The sequence below is a fragment of the Acomys minous genome (genome assembly GCF_964271855.1).
Source record: "Acomys minous genome assembly, chromosome: 8".
In the NCBI taxonomy this organism is placed as follows: Eukaryota; Metazoa; Chordata; class Mammalia; order Rodentia; family Muridae; genus Acomys; species Acomys minous.
In genome coordinates this window covers 99,794,971-99,815,557 of record NC_140489.1, presented here as the reverse complement: position 1 = coordinate 99,815,557, position 20,587 = coordinate 99,794,971, and the positions used below count along the sequence as shown (strand labels likewise).

The 20,587-nt window shown below is 48.9% G+C and overlaps 1 protein-coding gene and 1 long non-coding RNA gene across 3 annotated transcripts in view; one reads left to right on the top strand and one right to left on the bottom strand.

Annotated features, from left to right (window-relative positions):
* Window positions 1-20,587, bottom strand: part of KLHL29 (kelch like family member 29) — a 294,574-nt gene that overhangs the window by 139,410 nt on the left and 134,577 nt on the right. The gene's annotated exons all lie outside the window — the stretch shown is intronic.
* On the top strand, window positions 11,689-20,417 carry LOC311603690. The gene is made up of 3 exons (XR_014781214.1): window positions 11,689-11,903; window positions 17,532-17,617; window positions 18,944-20,417. It is a non-coding gene; the product is annotated as an uncharacterized lncRNA (long non-coding RNA).

Here is a 20,587-nt window from a genome sequence, read left to right as displayed (position 1 = left end):
TAGCCAGGCAAGGATACTTGGCTGCCAGGCTGGACCCCACCTGGCAGCCCAGGACTGCTGGCCTCATGTACACCAGGATCATGTTTCCTCAGGGTCTCCCTTCTGGATTTTCCTGTCTGACTGACTGACTCTGGGCAGAAGTGGCCTTTCACTGTGATCACCCTCCTGACCAAGGTCTCCAGGCAGGGAAACTGAGGGATGAGGGCTGCCCTCCACCTTCCGTGTTTCTGAAGATGGTTCCTCTCTGACTTGCTAAACTTTCACAGCAGCTCTGGGAGACTAGCCAAACAGAGATCTACTGTTTTCACCCTGGTGGTGACCAATGAAGAGACCAGGAGCGTCCGTCCATGCCTGGGACAAAGGGACTAAAATAAAGCAAGAACCGGGGCTTGGAGAAAAGATTTAAACTGGGCCACTTTGGCCATTTTAAGGGTTACTTTAATTTTAAAATTTATCACTTAAAAATATTAGATAGGGCTTATTACGCACCTTAGCCTCAGCACCATCTTGGTTTAGGTTCCTACATGTGTTCCACTCAATCGGGATAAGACTATAACGAATATTCAGTTGTGAACATCTTAGCAAGCCAGCAAGGGTCCTTCAGGGTGCTATCCGGGTACTGCTGGCCACTGTGGCAAAGGGAAAGATGGATTGGCCATTCATTTCTTGGCTTTTAATTTTTTTTTTTTCTTTTTAAAAAGACTTACTTATTTTGTATATGGTGTTCTGCCTGCACATACATCTGCCTGCCAGAAGAGGGCACCAGATCTCATAACAGGTTATGAGCCACCAATGTGGTTGCTCGGAATTGAACACAAGACCTCTGGAAGAGCAGTCAGTGCTCTTAACCTCTGAGCCGTCTCTCCAGCCCCATTGTTTTCCTGTCATTGGCCAAAGCAAATCACATGGCCATTGTCTAACTTGAAATCGAGAAATGCAACTCTACATTTATCTTTAGCCCAGTAGGAGAGCCTCTCGTCTCATTGCCATGGCATACAGCAGAGGCTCCACCGAGCTGTCCTGAGCTGTGGGAAGGGACATGAATGAAGACCTCTGACTGTGTTCTTACCTCAAGGTATTACAACCTATAACCTCTGTACTGGTCCCACCTTACTTTGGTGACCTTCTTCCTGGAAGCCCTCCTTGATTACTGCGTGTGAGGACAGTGGAGCCAGGACTCCCTGCCTCAGCCCTACCATAAATGCAGAGCCTATGACACAATGGTTACACAACCAGTTCTTTAGACAGCTAGACTCAGTGGGATGGCAGCAGATGTCAGCTGCTGCTTCTTCTTCCTCCTGCTCCTCTTCTTCTTCTTCTTTTATCCTCTTCTCCCATTATTTCCATCTCAACTTACCCTGTCTAACCCAAACTACTTCTGGGGTGACTTTGAGGTACCCCAGGCATGATTGGTGATGCTGTAACTATATCCGCCCCCAGAAAGCCCACACTCGCTGGGCTGAAAGTAAGCTTCAGTTGGTGCTGAACTATAGGCCCTCAACACATCAGAGGAGCAAACCTCTGAGCACTTTTGTTAAACTGAGGCACGGAGAGGCCTATGTACTTAAAGGCTTGAGGGACCAAGTGCTACAAGGAGGGGATGCCAGGTAAGAGTTCCTCGCCTGGGGAAGGGCATGGTCTTATATGCCCTCCCAAATCTGTTCTCAACCTCCTTCTTTTTTTTTTTTTTTTTTTTTGGTAGTTTAACAATTTTCTTCTTCTCTTCCTCTTTCTATTCCTCTTGCTCTGTAGCCCAGGGTGGTTTCAAAGTTACCACTTAGCCCAGGTAGGGCCGGAGCTTGTGGTCTTTCTGTCTTAGCCTCTGGAATACTGGGATTATAGGCACACCTCACCACACATGGCCAATCTCATAAAGAGCTCCAAGGGGCCCTAAAGTTGCCAATCCCTTTTTTCTTCTTCTTCGGAGACACGGTTTCTCTGTGCAGCATTGGCTGTCTTGAACTGGCTTTGTAGACCAGGCTGGCCTTGAACTCACAGAGATTCTCTGCCTCCCCAAGTGCTGGGATTACAGGTGTGTGCCACCACGCCTGGTACCAATCCCTCTTTTTAATGGGGGCTCTTACATACTTCATATTCAGCCTGGCACTTCAGCTGAGACTTCTGCATAGAGGGTGGCCTTGGTAACACTCTGCTGTGACCAAGGCCGCCTACCTCCATTTCCACTTACCCCCTCTAAGAGGCCTGGTTAGTCCATGTTGCTCTGTGTCCCCCATCCTGTGTCCCCTCACTCTACAGGGTCCTATGTGCCTTATCATCTGCCATACTCTGAAGTTACGTAACATAGCCCACTCAGCCAGTTTCTTGAGTGGAAGCCCTGGGCACCGCCTGACTCACATATCCGCCCAGAGCTATCCTGTGTCTCCTGAGCGTGAGAGAGCCAGGCCCTGTGGAGAACTGCGAATGTAGGGTCAGGACCCCCAAGTGGGCTATGCGGAACTACAGACAAGCCAGAGCTCAACTGCAGTAGCCCCCAGAATGAGGAGGTGACCATCTGTTCTTGGCTTGGACTCGCTCTATCTGCATACACAGCAGTCCATTTATAGCCAGTAGTCATGGCACACTGCAGGGCTGGTCCAGGTGTCCAATAAGTTCAACAATGGTGCTTCAGACATCAGGCTTTGGATGGGTCGGTGTCTACTAGCCAGGCACCACAGGATGGCCTAGGAACTCAGTGTCAGTAGTTTCCCAAAGAATATGCTGGGCTTGGTGCCCTGTTCCCAGGCACTAGGAAGAGACTCTACTCCCTAGAGCAGACATCCCATGGTCCTCACTTAGAAGGTGGACATCTCATCACATTTGAGGGGGGACCCCCTCCTCTTTTTCTTGCTGTCCTTCTCCACATCCTTGACCTTGGCTGGTGTCTGTCTGTGCTTCATACTGGAGCAAGGTGGCAAAGGGAGAACAGGCAAGGAGTACTTAGAGGGCAGTGCTGCATGCCCAGCAGCCAAGAAGTCACTGGCTATCCTTTATGGAGGGGCAAATTAAGGCAAAAAGATTAGAGGGCTGGTCCCCAGCCATGAAGGAGCAAGTGTTGGCTCAGGACAAAAGCTCAGCTCCACCCTGAGGGCTCTTTCTACACACTCTTTGGGGGCCTCCCCTGCTGGCCTGGCTCGCAGACCCGCAACACTCTGACAAACATGCTCTATTCAGATCAAGCCACATTTAACAGCTGTGGGTGACCTTGCGACTCCAACCTCATTTCTCACTGACCCCCATCTCGGATGCCTTCTTCTGAGCCTCTCACCAGGATTTCTGCCAGTCTCCTAACTGGTCTCCCCCCATCTTGCCTGTGCATGCCTCACAACAGTGCTTAACGCAAGTCAGTTCGAGGTATGCCTCCCAAGTCCCGCAATGGTTTTCAAATCACCAGACAAAGAATCAAAAACTCTCAAAGCTTCAAAGTCTGTGGCGCTCACTCTCTCATCCTGACCTGTCTCCCCATCACTACCTCTGCTCCAGCAGACTGGCCTCCTCCAGTTCTTCCAGCGCAGGACTTTTCTTGCCGTAAGACCTCATACAACATACTACTCCTTTGCCAGTTAGCCACATAGTTAGTGCCTTCACTTCCTTCCGGTCTCTTTGTCAGATCAGGGAGGCCTTTTCTGGCCATCCTATCTATTTGTTTCTTTTATGAGGTCGGACCTCAATATCATGTAGCTCAGGCTGACCTTGAACTCCTGTTTTTTCTGTCTCTGAGATGACAGGCACGTGCCACTGTATCTGACTTGACTATCCTATTTTTAAAAGGGCGACTCTTCCCCCGCCCCCCACCACCCCTACGCCTTATTTTTGGATGGCTGTTTTATTTTATTTTTCAGCCTATGTAATTTACTTAGAGGTCTATCTCCTCAACACTGGGATGTCAGGCCTTGCAGGCAATGTACTATAAACACATCAGAGCTCTGGGAAGCAGCTCTTAGGATGGCTGCCCATATAAGGAAACTGAGGCACGGGGGTAAGGTAAACAACTTGCCCAATGTCACCCAGCTAGAAGGTGGCAGAGACAGGACTCAGGCAACATAACTCTTGAGTTCTGTCACTAGGATCCCTAACTGTCATCTCTACTCACTGTGTGTCAGGGGTCAGACACAGTGGCTCCTTGGAGGGCTCAGTAGAAATGAGTGCTGTTAATTCCACGCCATCAGGGTACCTTGCCCATCTTCTTCTCTCACAGATCGATTCCACTTGCCAAAATTGAATCAAGATCAGATAAACAAATTAATTGTCACAGCGTTTGAGCTGGGCCTAAGCCTCACACAGGTGCATTCAGGCTCCCACTGTACTCTTCCTGTGCTGTCTCTCCTTAAGCACTGGGAAGCCTGGGACTCCGCTTTGCTACTAGCACCCCAAGCATCCTATCCCTAATGTATGAGTACCAGGAACATTTAGAGTGAGCATCCTGCTCTTGCCAGGGGCACACGCATCCGTGGTGCCATTCTTTCTAGGGAAATGACTCAGGCAGCCATTTATTAAAACACAACTACACTCATCGAGCTGCTCAGAAGCTCCAGCCTCTCTCCCCAAACCAATGAAGCAGCTTGTAGGTGCTGTCTGATTTTCAGTCAGCTTGCTCTCTCCCCATCTGGAAGGTCTAATGAAATGTTACACTGCGAGGAACGCGGAAATAAGGAACTGCAGAGGTGAGGGACGTGTATTTAATTTCTTGCTTTGGTCTGTTATTTGCATATACCTCGAGGGAATAACCAGTAGGGAAGAGACAAGAAAAATAGCAAAACCTGCCTGTCTACTGGGAGCCGGGCATTGCACCTGAAGAATGACTGTATTTTACATTTTACTCTTGTGAGCAGCAGATATGCATGCACGTGTACACACACACACACACACACACACACACACACACACACACACACACATACACACACACACACACATACACACACACACACACTATATCGCTGTGTCACCATCTCTGAGACAGAGGCCACTGGAGCTCTGTGTCCCTGACCTCTTCTATCTTGGGGACCACAGCTGGATTCCATTCTCTGCCCCTCCAGCCCTGTCTTGGCTGTGTGTGTGTGTGTGTGTGTGTGTGTGTGTGTGTGTGTGTGTGTGTCTAGGTGAACTGGGTCCCTCCAGGCTTGGTTAGTTAGAGGCAAGAGCATTCATTACCTTTACTGTCTCTTTCCCTGCTCACCCCAGAGGAGAATGAGACGGGACGGCAGGGACAAACCACAGCAGGAGCCTTGTTCTCTGTAGGGCTCACAGCATATAGCACCTCCCATCAGCCCACCCCAAACTGTGACCTGGGAAAGAAATGAGCTCCTTCTGAGAGGAAGCCACTACAGCTCTGGGTTGGTGCTCTAGCGGCTAACCTGTAGCAACTCAGACAAGCTTAATTTATCAGGCGGAAAAACAACAGATCCTGAATTGGAAGCCAGTTGGCCAAGGTCACAAAAACCCTGAATTCACTTAAATACATGCTAGGTTAACTAGACCTGGTTCCCCCTGAAGTGTGCCAGATATAAGGTCTATAAAGCTGCTTTTAGTCCATTTTCCAAGTTCAGTTCCTTCAGGCGGGAGCATTGAGGATGCAGCCAGGAATGTCCCTGCAAGACCTGTCCTTTCTCTGACTCTACTCTGGGGAGAAAAGCAGGAAGGACAGAGGCTGGATACTGGCTCCCTGGGGACCAACTGGCTCCTTCCAAATGCTGACAAGCCCCAAGGACAGCACGTGCTCTGCAGCAAAGGTCAAGACCAGAAAGCAGGAGGCTCAGCGGTTCCCTGAATAGCCTAACTCTGAGAAAGCCACCCAGTAGCACGCACATACGCCACAGAAACCAACCAAGAGCTTATCCCAGAGACGCAGTCAGCCTAAGGAGGGACAGCAGCCACCCCTATCAGACCTGGTGACAGCCCAGGGGCTAATCCCTGCACAGACTGTGCCCTCTCATCTGCAGAAGCTGCCCTGGGCATCCAATCTTCCAGTCGGGCGGGTCTAATGAGACTGAAATAAGTCCTCTAAATGCCTAGCTCATTTTTGGTCCTTAATAAACACACGCACAGAGAAAGATGCAATTAAAGCTAGGATGGAAAGAGGGACTAACCAGGGAAGAAACACGATTGCCAAATTCTGAGAGGCTATTTTAGACAAGAGATTACAGGGATGGAAATTAAAACAAAACAAAAGGAAACACCACAACCCCAGGTGCCTGCCTGAGCCCTTCAGGCGCCTGGATGCTGTCTCCCAAGGCCACCAGTGGGACTACAATGACATAACAACAGGCGGTCCACAGCCCACCCCTCCCAGGAGTGCTAATTACCTCCCAGGATTAATTTTGCAGCTTGCTAGACAGTTCCAGCAGCCACAGCAACATAGCCACTGCCAGAAACAAGGGCTTCTGGAAGAAAGACACTCCTACTGTTTCCCTGGATCTGGACCTGGGGCCAGAGTCTGCAAATCCTCCTGCACATGAAGGCTCTAGCCTGGTTGCTTCTGTTGGGAGCACCAATTGTGTGTGTGTGTGTGTGTGTGTGTGTGTGTGTGTGTGTGTGTGTGTGTATGTGTGTGTGTGTGTGTATGTGTGTTTAAGGCTGCAACTCTTTTTTCCCCTTTCATTCTTAAAGAACGTGTTTTTAATTGCTAGGGGCCTGAGTAAGAGTGGTAAGTGAGCATTTGAGAACAGAAGTCCTGGGACAGTGGCTGCCTCAGACACCCCAGAACCTCATTACTTTGCTGGCTTGCTCCTTCTGCCCAGCTGAAACAAAGAGATACACAGAACTTTGACTTCTAGTCCTCTAGCCAGGCCTTGCTGGGTGGGTCTCAGTTTTGGGAAGCAAGCTGGTTAAAGGCTACTCTATCTGGCAGGGTTGGACCATTTCTTTAGGGCAGTGGTTCTCAACCTGTGGGTCGAGACCCCCTTGCATATCAGATATTTACATTCTGACTCATAACAGTAGTAAATGACAGTTATGAGACAGCATGAAATAATTTTACGGTGTGTGTGGGAAGCCACCACAACATGAGGAACTGTATTAAAGGGTGGCAGCATTAGGAAGGTTGAGGACCACTGCTTTAGGAGAAACAAGACTTGTGTCTTCTGCTAGGCACTGGTATGACTCCCTTGAAGTCTGTCTCCTCTTGCCTTCCCTGGATGAAGGTAGGCAGATAACTACTCAGTCTTTTATGCAGTGATTCACTACTCTATCCATCTACCTATCACCATCTCTTCATTCCTCCACCCATCCATCTATCCATCCACCCATCCATCTATCCATCGATCTATCCACCCATCCGTCCATCCATCCATCCATCCATCCACCCATCCATCTATCCACCCATCCACCCATCCATCCATCCTATCCATCCAATGAACCAACCATTCATCCATCCTATTTATCCATCCATCCTATCCATCCATCCATCCTATCTATCCATCCATCCATCCATCCATCCATCCATCCTATCTATCCATCCATCCTATCCATCCAATGAACCAACCATTCATCCATCCTATCTATCCATCCATCCTATCCATCCATCCATCCTATCTATCCATCCATCCATCCACCCATCCATCCATCCACCCATCCATCCATCAATCCTATCTATCCATCCATCCATCCTATCTATCCATCCATCCATCCATCCATCCTATCTATCCATCCATCCATCCTATCTATCCATCCATCCATCCTATCTATCCATCCATCCATCCATCCTATCTATCCATCCATCCATCCTATCTATCCATCCATCCATCCATCCTATCTATCCATCCATCCATCCTATCTATCCATCCATCCATCCATCCTATCTATCCATCCATCCATCCATCCTATCTATCCATCCATCCATCCTATCTATCCATCCATCCATCCATCCTATCTATCCATCCATCCTATCTATCCATCCATCCATCCATCCACCCATCCATCCATCCTACCTATCCATCCATCCATCCATCCATCCATCCTACCCATCCATCCATCCATCCATCCATCCTATCTATCCATCCATCCTATCTATCCATCCATCCATCCATCCACCCATCCATCCATCCTACCCATCCACCCATCCATCCATCCATCCATCTATCCATCCATCCATCCATCCATCCATCCATCCATCCTACCCATCCACCCATCCATCCATCCACCCATCCATCCATCCATCCATCCTATCTATCCATCCATCCATCCTATCTATCCATCCATCCATCCATCCATCCATCCATCCTATCTATCCATTCACCTACATGTCTACTCATTTATCCATCTATTTACTCGCCCACTCACTCACCACCTGCCTATCAGTTCACTTCTCTCTCACCCATTAGCACACCAGACGTGGGCATCTGGCTAAGTACTTTGTCAGACATGCAGATTATGGCCAGATGAAGAAGGCAAGAAAGATCCCAACAGAGTCAGTGGTGGGTGTTGTGTTATCTATCTGATGTCCCTTCTCCCTTCATCAGACACCCATGTGGAGCCCGTGGGAAATGGTTTGATTGTTCTAACTAACCATCAGGGAAAAGGTGTGACCAGGCCAGGCTTATCAATGTGTTTTATCTTCTGGCCATAATCAGTGATTTGAGGTCCAGTTCTCAAATGGATCCAAATTTCTGAATCTGATATATGAACTTAGAAACTGTTCTTTTTTCAAAATCAAGGATGCTGAAGACTGGGCTCACTCCCCAGCTACCTCGCCTCATGTAGCAGGGAGAAAGCAACATGTAGGGCAGAGAGTGAAGCCAGCCTGGAAGAGAGGGAGATGAGAGACTAGCAGTTTTACAGTCATATGAACTAACTATGGCTCTAGCTGTGCAAAAGCTTCTGCTGGGATTTTTAGCGACAAGAGCCAACATAGCTCCTTTTTTTTGCTTCAGTTAGTGTGAACTGGCTTTCCATCTATCTGCTGTACCCCAAAGCATTCAAGGCACTAATATACTGTCAGAGACATATCAAGTCCTGTGCTGCTGGAGATGAGGTACAGGATGTATCTTTGTGACTCTGAGAAAGAGGGAGGCTTCACTTCAGAGAGAAGCACAGGGACAGAGAGAAGCTGAAGATGAAAGAGACGTGGACCATCGCTGCCAGTTAACTTCTGTGATGATTGGGTTCTCTGTAACGAGTTACTCATGGTTGCTGAGCACTTAAAGCCTCACTCAAGGGCTGAGGGTGTAGCTGTGCATTCCACCCCAGCACCACGGAACAAACTAAACCAAACCAAAACACAGAACTGACTTGTGTGACTGAGTAAGTGAATTTTAAAATTGATTTTATTTTATTTGAGTTAAATAGCAAATTAAATGTAAGTTAAATAGAACGCCTGGATAGTGGCTACTGTATTGGCTAGTCCAAGTACAGAGAAGATGTGAGAGGAGAGACAGTACCTCTCAGGAGCTGGGGCAGGTTTGCTGGAGCTTCTTTGGGAGATGGGAAACCAGGAACTAGAGGACATTTAAACACTGATGAAAATGGCCCAGGGAGGGGGTGGGGGGAAATGAAATAGGGTCTATGTAGTGCTGAAGACCAAGAGGAATGGGAAATGAGAGGGAGGCAGGCTGAGTTAACCCTGAGTTAACCCTTAGGTCCACGGCTGGTGACCCATCCATAGAAATCAGGGAGGAGAAAAGGTTGCAGGTTTGAGAAAGGTAGGTGTGTGTGTGTGTGTGTGTGTGTGTGTGTGTGTGTGTGTGTGTGTGTGTTTGTGCGTGCGTGCGTGTGTGCGCATGAGCACGTGCACTTTTGGACATGGGTTGAGTGGGAGGACATCAAGAGAGGTAGCAGAAGCCCAGGGACACACATTTTTGGAGCCAATAGGGGTTTAGTTTTGGTCACACTAAAGAAAGGAAAAGTACTGTGGCTAGGACGTTGGGTGCACACATGCCATGATTCCTACTTGTACAGACAACCTCTCTGAGGCACCATCTGCTCTGTCTCTATCGGGATTCCAAAGTTTTGGAAGACAATTGCAGACCAGAGACACCTGGTGGAAAAGACAGACCCCTGGTACTCTTACCATGGACGACTGAGTTCTTATTCTGAAAGAGGTCAGTGGCACAAACTGTCACAATCACGAAGGGCAGACTGTGTTTAAGTCCAGACAAGTGACACAGTGACATACTCTACAGCATATCCCCTGCCACAAAGATCATCCCTCATGTTCACCTCCACAGAGCCACAAGCAAATTCCTCCAGAGACTGGAGTGCATAGTTTAGTCATGAATCCTGCTTCCTCACGTGACAGAGCGAGAGGGCGAGAGAGAGAGAGAGAGAGAGAGAGAGAGAGAGAGAGAGACAGAGACAGAGACAGAGACAGAGAGAGACAGAGAGAGAGACAGAGAGACAGAGAGGCAGAGAGAGACACAGAGAGAGAGAGAGAGAGAGAGAGAGAGAGAGAGAAAGAGAGACAGAGAGACACAGAGAGAGAGAGATGCGAAAGGAAGAAGAAGAGAAGAAAAAAAGGAGGAGGAGGAATGGAGGGACAGAAGGAAGGAAGGAAGGGAGGGAGGGAGAAGGGGGAGAGAGAGAAAGAAGGAGGGAGAGACAGAGAGGGGGAAGAAGAGAGGGAGGAGGAGGGAGGGAGGGAGGGAGGGAGAGAGGGGGAGAGAGAGAGAGAGAGAGAGAGAGAGAGAGAGAGAGAGAGAGAGAGAGAGAAGGCAGAATAGGCATGGAGTGTCCACAGCAAGATTCCGACAAAGGGACAGACTTTGGTTTCCTTGTTGAGGGTCTGGGCTAGTGGTTTTGGGTCCATCAGCACAGTGGGACAACTAGATATCATGGAGAATTGGGGATCCCAGCCTCGCGCTAAGGGTGCTGGGCTTGCCGTGAGTGAAGTTTGATGCCATGCATCTTCGTTTTCTCAAAGTGCAGTCCTAATTTCCACTGCAGCAGCTCCTTTGCTTGAGAGCTGGTTAGAAATAAAGGAGCCATCAATGAGGGGTCCTGCCTCACGTGTCCACTGTGGGTACGCACTTGGAAATGCTCTTTCTCTGGCCCCTGTCCTTCCCAGCGGTAATTAGGGCCCAGAACAATCAGCCCAATGACCCGCTCATATCCTCACCCTTGATGCAGTGTCCCCAGGCACTCTTGTCTCCAAAGCAACCTTCTTTTGCAGGCCATGGCCTCTTTCCTTCACTATGGGACACTTATGGTACATCACAAAGGTTCAAGAGTGGATTCTAACAGTGGCTGGACACAATCCCGCACTCATTCCTGCACCCAGGAATAGCAAACCAAGATGCACTGTGAATGACCAGAGGCCAACCCTTCCCTCCTTACCAGGCCTGCCGAGCCAGCTCCTCGCTGTCCCTGTCCTGCCTCTTTAGTTGTCCTTCAACACGGAGCTTCTTCGATCCCGGCAAAGTACGGGTCCAGCCCTGCCTTCTAGCACTAATGCTACAACACAACCTGGGGAGCAGGTGGCTATGGAGGGAAGATGCTCCTTTCAGGGTTTCCTTCGTCTCCATCACCTCTCTTCCACAGAAAGCGTCATGGATCTCATGTTTTCTGCCCACTCTACAGCTCCAACCCAGTTGAGAGTAAGTTGCCCTGACTAAAGGCTTTTATGATTATTTTTGCAGCATTTTAAAAACTACCATTGTAAAATAATGGATTTCATTATGACATTTTCATGTACTTTGCTCATATTCACCTCTAGCCATGACCCTAAAAGCCTGTAAATTCTCTTTTCTTCACAGAGGTATAATGAAAGGGGAAAAGGGGTGCAAACACTCCTCCTTTGAGGCCACAGGATGTCCAAGAAGCCAGAGGCAGGTTTGCGGCAGCTCTGACCCCAGGCCTACAGTAGGAGTCATCAGCTGAACCTGAGTGCTACCAATGGGCTCCAGAAAGAACTCAGCCAAAGCAGATATAGGAGCCACATTGCGGAAGAGGGGCTTCCAGAGATGGCTCACCATGTACGTATGTCAAGTCTTTTCAGAGAAGAGGGAAAAGGCAGACAAAGAGAAATACCAGTCAGGTACATCACAGCCCAGACATACAGTCTGGAACGAGGTCATGTGCATGAGTTGTGTGTGTGTGTGTGTGTGTGTGTGTGTGTGCACGCGTGTGCGCGCTTTCATGCATGCCTGTGCATGTGCATGTGTGTGTTCTGTTTTTCACTACTTTACTAGGTAGGAGGAGAATCTACTGTTCTTTATAATGTGCACAATGCACTTACGTACGTCAACCCTAGGGTGAGGAGCGTGCAGTCTCCTGTAGAATAGGCTTGGGAATTTTCCACAGATCTTCTTTGTTCTACAAAGGCCTAAATGCAACAGACCTTTTATGGAGTGATATTGGGGGCTGAGAATTCCAGTTTTGTTTTGCAAACACAAAGGTCAGCAGCCCCGTCCAACTCGTTGCCCCAAGGCTCTCACTCCTCCAAGCAGACAGAGTGCCGCTGCAGAGTGGGGTGAGGAGGGGCACAGGTTGCGCATGCCAGGAACACATCAAAAGCTAGCCTGTGCGAAGGTGGGAGCGCGGCCTCCTCTAAACCCTTTACCCTACGCCCAAAGAGTGCTCAGCAGGGCACAGACAGTCCCAGCTCCAGACTCCCTGCTGCGACAAGTGCCTGCGTGTCACTCTGCATTACAGGGCACCAGCCAACCCACCCTGACAGCCAGGCTGCCTACTATAGAATGTGCTCTAATTTTTACAGCAGCTTACAGCCCCTTGGGTCTTAAGCACGGGGTCACCCCAATTATGATGATGTGACTTTCCAGAGTGGTAAAGTATAATCCACCCACTGGTTGTCAGGTTGAGGCTTCACAGCGCCTAAGCTAGTCAACACGAGGAAATCAAGTTGGCCAGGGGGGTGACAGTATGCCTTTGTTTCAACCAAAGGGCCCTGGGTGTTCAGGAACAACTCTTGTCAGGTGAAAGGAGTGTCATTTTGATTTGAAGAATGGCATTGGCGGTCACAGATAGGCTTTGTTTTCTACCCCATGGTTTCCAGCACCGACCAGAAACGAAAATCTCTAGTCAAGTCGTGGCTCTGACCTGTGGGGCATCAGAATTTAAGACAACCAAAATTCAAAACACACCCACACCCACACCCACACACACACACACACACACACACCCACATGTTACATTCCTGGCCATTTTAAATGTTTAGGAACATTAAATATATTCTCAGTATTGTGTATACACCACTATCCATATGTGTGTGGATGTGTGTGCACGTGCTGATGCCAGACATCTTCCTTGACCTCTCTCCGTCTTCCTTTCTGAGGCAGTGTCTCAGCCTGAATCTAGAGGTCACAGGCTTGGGTAGTCTAGCTAGCTGGCTTCCCAAGAAGTGTCAATCCAGGTGAGTTGTCACTCTCAGCTGGTTTTTATATGGGTGCTAGTGATCTGAGCTCACATTTCCAGGCTTGTCCAGCACATACTTTATCCACTAAGCCATCTTCCCAGCCTGAAGTGTCTTTCCTTATTGTGGCTGGATAACACTCCAGGGTCTGTGTGTGCCGGTCACTTCTTGTTTATGAGCGCCTCTGCGGGTGAACACCCCCGGCTGACATTTCCCTTTTTACCTGTTGTCTATTGCGAGTACTGCTTCTGGAAGCACAGTATTCCGTCTCTGTCAGAGATGAATTCAAAGCCACCCCACTCCGGGGGAGGTACACCCCGCTTAAAGCTGTCCGAGGCTTGGCTCTGCTGACTTTAGGGGCAGGTGAGGACAAGGTCTTTGGATAGGGTGGGGAGGTGCCTATGCGTTGGAGCCCCGGCTCATGACTTAGGGATTACAGTGCCACAAACACAGAAGCTGTTCTGTCCTTTCCCTCCAGAGCAATCCTGTGACACGCTGGCTTTAGCCACACTTCTTAATGCCACCTCTCCCACAGCAGAGGCAAGATCACAGAAGGAAAACCAGAGCGAGGGCCCTGTGTACCCGCCCTATCTAGTCTGGCCACATTTTTTTTTTTAATTAGCTGATTTTATGGAGGCATAATTTCCATAAAGTAACTAGTCCCATCTGAAGTGTATAATTTGATGGGTTCTGACAAATGTATGCATTTGTCCAACCACCACCCCAGTCAGGATATGGGCCTTTTCCATTAGCCGTGAAGGTTTCTTCTGCCAGCCCGTACTTTCTTTCCACAAGCCTCTCTTAGGGCCAGAGACTTACTGCAGCTGCAGCGGGCAGAGGGGCTGGCAGAGCCTGGCAGGAGATCTAGCTGCAACATGGACGATGCCTTCAGCCCCGAACTACTGCAAATGGCACTTTTTATTTTTAATTCTGCAACTGATTAGCCACCTGCAGTTGCCTGGCAAGGGACGTTCTGAAGCCCTTAAGCCCCCAAATAGACGGGAGTTCCCTTCTTCACTCAACAACTCAGAGTCCATCCACTCCCTAGGTCTGTCTTCAGAGCACCCTCCGTGTCAGGGAACGGGGCTGGGCACTGCTATGGTGGGAAAGGGGTAAACATGAGGCAAGATGCTGAGTGCAGCCGGGGAGACACAGCGCAGAGGAAGAAAGCCATCTGGGGCTGGAACACAAGCTGGAATCTTGCAATGCTTGAAAGGTTAAGGCAAATATTGAAGGCTTTTCAGAGATAGGGGGTATTCAGAGCAGTCCCATTTTAAAAAGAATGCCTAAGATTTCAGCCAAAGGCTGGGAGGGGCACGGGGTGAGAACAACCATCTAATGAATGCCTATGAGGGAGGAGGCACAGGGTACAAAGTGTGTGATTTAAGAAGAAGAAGAAGAAGAAGAAGAAGAAAAAAAGTAAATGGTGATGGTTTGGAGTATCTGACAAGGTAAATATTGTTGGTGCTTTTCAGCCAGTGACATCCTCAGGTTCACAAAACATCACCCCTAGATTCAGAAGAGCTTGGGGTGGCTTTGACGCTTTGTATAGTTCTGCTTCCTGCATTGTGGGGAACAGCGTACTAACCTTGAAGCATCAGGTGCTTGTGCTGGCGGTGCGGGAAAGCAGGAAAAGGCCACTGTCTTTCTTAAGTGGTGCCCTGAAAATTGGGACATCACAGGGCAGAGGATGTGCCTCAATTGGTAGAGCCCTTGCCTAGCATGCATGAAGCTCTGGGTTTGACTTCAGACATGGAAGCAGGAGGGTCAGAAGTTCAAAGTCATCCTCGGCTATCTAGTAAGTTCCGCGCCAGCCTTGGATACATGAGATTCTGTCAAAAGCAAACCACGAAACAAAACAAAATGCACAAAACCATAACCAACCAACCAACCAAATGAATCAAATAAAGACTTTATAACTTTGAGCCCTCACTTGGCTCAAACTACAATTTAAAATGGTAGGAATAATGCTATATCCACAAAAAGAGTTATGCAAACCCTACATTGTACACACATATACTTCTTTTTAAAAATTCCACATGAAAACTCATGTATTTAAATTAAAGTTAATTAGTAAGATTGTTTTTGTGCTGAGAGCAGTCTTATTTATGCAAAACAGCCCCAAACAGGTTCACAGGGGTTGCAGGCATAGCTAGCTTGTAATTAGCGTTCTGACTGTCCGAGAGTACGGACAGTGGGTAACCGCAAAGAGATCTGGGTCTTTCCATTCCTGCAAAACCTAATTCCTATTAACACTGCTCATCTCCTGAGGTGGGGGGGGGGCTCCTCAAACTATATGGACACCATTTCTCTACCCACTCTGGATATCCCACTTACCCAGAGCCCCTTGGTCTACCTGGCTGCTACCTGTTGCCGAGGCTCTAGAGAGACTGTGAGCGGTGGGACGCTTGACTCAGAGCCTCCTGCATTGGATCAGCTGTCTCCCAAGAGAGATGTGAGGGGTGTGTGTGTGTGTGTGTGTGTGTGTGTGTGTGTGTGTGTGTGTGTATCCTCTGATGTCACAAGCTACAGTCCTTCTGGGCTGGAAGCTTTGAGTCTCCTTGCTACCCTGATCCAGTACATCCTAGACTTAAACAGGAAGAACACCTGCCCTAAACGATCCCCTTAAACGAACCATTTCCCTACTGCTTTGGAAGAAGACACTTTCGGCTGCTAGATCCAAGAGTCCATGTTAACTGGCAGCTCCAGGAATTGCCAGAGAGGAGCCACGCTTTACCAGTACACGCCCAGATCTGCAGCTCCTCCCACTTCAGCACACATGGCCCCTCCCGCTGCCTGTGGCCATCCAGCCCCGTGCACATCACCATATTACACTACCTGCATAGAAAAGGGCTGGGCAGCACCCGCTGGTAAGTAACGTATCTTTAGAGTTCCCCAAAGGCCAGCCACGCAGAACCTCTTACGTTACAGAGCAGAGGTTGCCGAGCTGAACGCGCACAGAAGGGGTTCTCCCCTCATTCCCTGAGCTTTCCCAATGCCAGCTGAGCCCCTTCTCTCTGTCCCTGTGCCCACACAGCCTCAGGCCCATCTCCGCTCCCAACAAGAGTCCATCCCTCTGCAGTTGGTGGCCTGGAGCTGAGCCAATATTCTTCATGGCCTAAATAATGTTCCTCTGTTTGCAGACGCCCTGCCCTGTGGCCTTTCTTCCCAAGTGTGGGTGACCCAGCCTTGTTCAGCCTGACACTCATATGCCAACCCACAAACCACAGGCCACTGGTGTCTCCAGGCTCCCCAACCTCTTCAAATTAGATAATCCTATAGCCTTGTCACTCTTGTGGTTTGTTCTCACTTCCCCAGCACTGGGAATTGAATCTAGTGCCTCCAAAATGCCAGGCAAGCAGCACTCTACTACTAAGCTGCAGCCTTAGACTCGTTTCACCTTTTATTTCTGAGGTAGGGTCTTGCTCACATGGCCAGGCTGACCCTGAACTCAAATTATAGCCCAGGCAAGCCTTGGATCTGCAGATCGCCTGAGCTCTCAAGTAGCTGGCTGGCTCAGCTTCTGTGGATCATTTTTAAAGGAAGCCTTTCAAGGTCAGAAGAAAACAAATTTATATTTGAGCGCCTGAGTGAGCCCAAGTCTGCTCTTGGTGACAAGCATGCCCTGGGTATAGGTGACAGGGAAAGGTGCAGAAGGGCTTTGGCTCGCTACTTGCTGCTGTCCCTGCTCCCTCGGCCCCCACTCTGCAAAACCAAGCACCCTGCGAACTGGCATGTTTCCCATTGCCACCAGTGAACCCCACTGCCTTTGTGCTCTGGGAGGCCATTACAGGATGTTAGTTGAGTTTCAAACGTGAAGTTTATAATGCAATTAATCAAAATCAGTGTCTGAACGCGGCTCTCATGTTCAGGCTGGGTGGCACAGGTTACACTGGCACCTCCCACCTCTCCCTCTTTAGGAAAGGGTGACTCTTCTGGGAAATTGCTATGACTGGTTCTTGTCTGTGGGATTCTACTGGGATACGATAAAAGGAGAGGTAGATGGCACATGTGAGATGCGCTTTCCACGGACAAATGCTGGAGGAGCTTGTTGGCTTAGCTGAGGTAGCCTGGCGAGAAGTTACCTGGGACTCATGGTGACATGGTTATTTTAGGATATATCTTGTACAGGGCATGGAAAAATGCCCGGGACACAGACATGAAACTAGATAAACGGTGTATCCTATGGATGAGGAGCATGTGAGAACATGTTTCTGAAAATTTTTTTTAGGCCCCAAAGGATTTCCTTTGAAGACCCGTGCTGCAGAATCCTAGGAACATCTCTGTAACGTGGGATCAGTTCCTGCTGAGCTGGAGGTAAGTGAGATTTATGGGCCTATGGATGTGGGAAAAATGTCTCAGGTTTCTAACCTACAGCGGAGGGTCTCTGTTGCCAGTCAAGTCAACCTTGCTGTTTAATGAGTTTTAATAAGTGGCTTCCTTTCAAGACAAGCTCCAGAATAGTTGCAGCTGCTGAGTGAGATCTTATTGGTCCTCGAGCAGGTTGCACTAAAATGGCTCCTCCCATGAAGCTCTGATTGACAGCAGCAGTCAGGGCGCCCTGGCTGGCTCCTTTATCACATGTGAAGCAGAAACACGGACCAGAAGCACAAGACAGGCCCTGAGTTCAGCACTGTTTGAAACATCCAACATGACAAAACCCCAACATGCCTGTCTTCAGTTCACAGGGTGCCCATATTCTCGCCCCAGCTGTCCAGTTTCTATGTGGCCATGGCTTTTGTCCACCATGGCTTTCAAAGTTTGTCTACACTGGTGACAAGGAAGAGGAGACTGTCAGCCCAGGCTAGTAACAGCTCCCCCTAAGTCTCACTTAGCATCCTGATATCAACCCGTGCTTTTCACTGATTATTTTTTAAAGTGTGTGTGTGTGTGTGTGTGTGTGTGTGTGCGTGTGTGTGTGTGTGGTAGGTGGGGGTGGGGTGCATGCATGTGTTCGTGCAGAGGCCCAAAGTTGCCTGTGAGTGTTTAGTGTTTTCTTCAGTTACCCTCTACTTTATTTACTGAATGAAGTTCACTGATTTTGTACTGTCTAGATAGCCAGCTCGCCCAAAGAATCCCCCTGTCTCTTCCATGCCTGCCTGGCTTTTTATGTGGGTTCTAGGATTTAAACTCCTAGACAAGTATTAAAGTCCTAATACTTGTAAGTGAATGCTATGTTCACTGAGTCTGCCCCCCCCCACCTCCTGACTCCCCCTGTCCCCTGCTGACCCCACCCTCCACTGCCAGCCTGCTTAGCACTTCTGACACTGAGCACATTCCATATAGGAATGTTCCTTCTCTCAAGCTACACAGACAGTGAAACATCGTTCCCTACTTATTTTTTTGCCTCTGGCAGGGGGACCCCTTGACCCAAGGTCTGCGCCCTTCCAGATGGAGTGTGGGGTTCCAACTTCACACAGCTGCAGATCTCCTGCTCCTGGTTCCCTGAGAGTAGAAAAGCAGAGATGGGTAGGGCGAGAACCTTCCGTGGCCCCTGCTCCCAGAACAGACTCAGAAACAGATGCTTAGAACTGGGTCCAGGTGGGGTGCAGAGCTGGGCGAGGCAGGCAGGCAGGACTGGGCTTGAAGGAAAGGCATCTTAAGGTAATAGGAAATCTTTTCTTTTTCCCCCCTCCATTCTAGGGCTTGCCAGTTTCCAACTTGCTGTTTACTGCATTGAAAAATATTCCACACGATGGAAGAACTATTTTCCAAAACAAAATGCTAGTATTCATCAGGAGGCGCGGGCTGTGCAGTGTGAACAATTCACTTTCGTTAAGTACCATATGGCCGCTGGTAGGAAAACGCTAACATGTTTCAACAGTACAGCTGGGGTAGGGCTCCTTTATTCACCGTGCAGATGGCTCTAATTGACATCTCTCCTACAACAGGTCTCCAGCATTTCTGCAGGATCATTAGAGTAATTAGTTATTAAATACCATCACCACTTTTAGAGACGGGGTCTGATCCTTGGCAACGCTCCACCGTGATGGGACTGACAGGCTGGCTGGGAGACCTAGCCGGGGGAAGGGCTTTTGGTAGAGGCATGCTAGCCTCTTACCCCTCCTCCTGAAAGTTCTGGCCAGAAGAGGGCAAAGGTCATGCAAATTCGAGGCTAGCCCTTGAGACAATCAGGGTACCCGAACTACTAGCTCTCTGATCACATGCTTTAGTTTACTCTAGAAACTGGGGTGAGCAACTGCCCTCAGTGGTCTGCAGGGGTGAGGCTATGAAGTGAAGAGCAAATGAAAAAGAAGCAGAGGACTAACATCCTACTACGTCTGAACCGGTCTTGATGCTTGTTCAGGGCTCAGAGAAATCCTTCCCCGTTTGTCACTTTGGACAGTGACAAGTGGTGGCCTCTCAGGACACAGAACTATCCGAGAGGCAGCCTCTGACACTGTGTCAGGTGTCACTGGTAGTCTGCGAGTGATGGCCACTCAGGTTGTCTATGTCCAGACTGAAAGGGAACGAGCTCAGGGTTGGAGCCTGACCCAGTCTCAATGTGCCCCAGAGGAAGGCTCAGAGAAGGAGGCTGGTCCAAGCTGAGTACTGGGATTTTGGACCAGACATACAAGTTAAGTCTCAGTGGTGAGCCACCTGTATCAGGACACAGCCACAGCCTCCTCCCTTGCTCTTAGCATCCTCCCTTACTCTCAGGCACTGATGTTATCCTTCACCTGAGGTACACCTGGGATAGACAGACAGGTGAGGGAGACGGGGAGGAATGCGAGGAGGATTGAACTCAGCCATTTCCCGAAGTTAACCACAAAGGGTTCTTTAGAAAACACTGCCAGGGCCCAACTCCCCTAGCCATGAAGAACCATAAATACTTGGGTCCATACTCTGGTTAACAGGTGACCCAGTGCTACGGTTTGGAGGTGCTTCCTAAAGTTTGGATGTTGGGGATTTATGCCCCAAAATAACAGGGTTGGAGGTGGGACCTACTGGGATATGTCTGGGTCATAAGGGCTTCACTCTTAGAAGGAGATTAATGTCTTCGTTGCTGCAGTGGGTTAATTACTATGAGATAAAATGATGAGTTATTGCTCTCCCCATCTACTTTGTGCAGGCTCTCATCCTTCTGTCTTGTGCCATTGGATGACACAGTGTGGAGGTCCTCACCACTAGATTTCCCAGTCTCCAGAACTAATTATATATGTGTGTGTGTATATGTCTGTATATAATATATTATATATAATTATATATGTGTTTATGCATATATAATATATTATATATATAACTATATATAGTTATACAGCTATAGCATCACAAAACAGATGTAGA